Raw genomic sequence first — 483 nt, forward strand, 5'->3', positions numbered from 1 at the left:
AAAAAAAAGGCCCTATTTGGCCCCCTTGGAAGGGTCACTGGCAGGGGGACCCACAGCAAGGAGAGAGGTTTCCCTTCGGGCTAAAAATGAAAGTCTCCCTTAGAGGGGGGTTGTACAGCCTGGGGGCGGGAGAGGTCTGATCTGGAGTCTGATAAGAGCTCGACATCCCTCAGGCAAAGCCCACCTGCAGGTTTGTAATCCTCACTTCGGTCCCCCCCCCTCCCCCGTCAAGGGCAGTTCCCATCTTGCACAGACTTGTTCTTCAGCGACAAAGGCAGAGAATGTTTCTTACACCTAAAAACTAATTTCCACTCTAGAGCTCTACCCAAAGTCATGTGTCCTTCCCACAAGGAAAGATTTCCCCCCACCCAAAAAGAGCCATTGTCCTTCAGAGAGAGACATTCTACTCCCACGCTCCTCAATAAGACTCCCACATCAGGAGAACATTCCTTTCTCAAGATGTAAATGGGATTCTCTCTTTCC

General features: G+C 50.9%; 1 protein-coding gene across 4 annotated transcripts in view; it reads right to left on the reverse strand.

The window, feature by feature from the left end:
- Positions 1–483, reverse strand: part of NLGN3 (neuroligin 3) — a 23363-nt gene that overhangs the window by 5436 nt on the left and 17444 nt on the right. The window lies entirely within an intron of this gene.

Source organism: Lipotes vexillifer, unplaced genomic scaffold (assembly GCF_000442215.2).
Source record: "Lipotes vexillifer unplaced genomic scaffold, Lipotes_vexillifer_v1.1 scaffold926, whole genome shotgun sequence".
Lineage (NCBI taxonomy): Eukaryota > Metazoa > Chordata > Mammalia > Artiodactyla > Lipotidae > Lipotes > Lipotes vexillifer.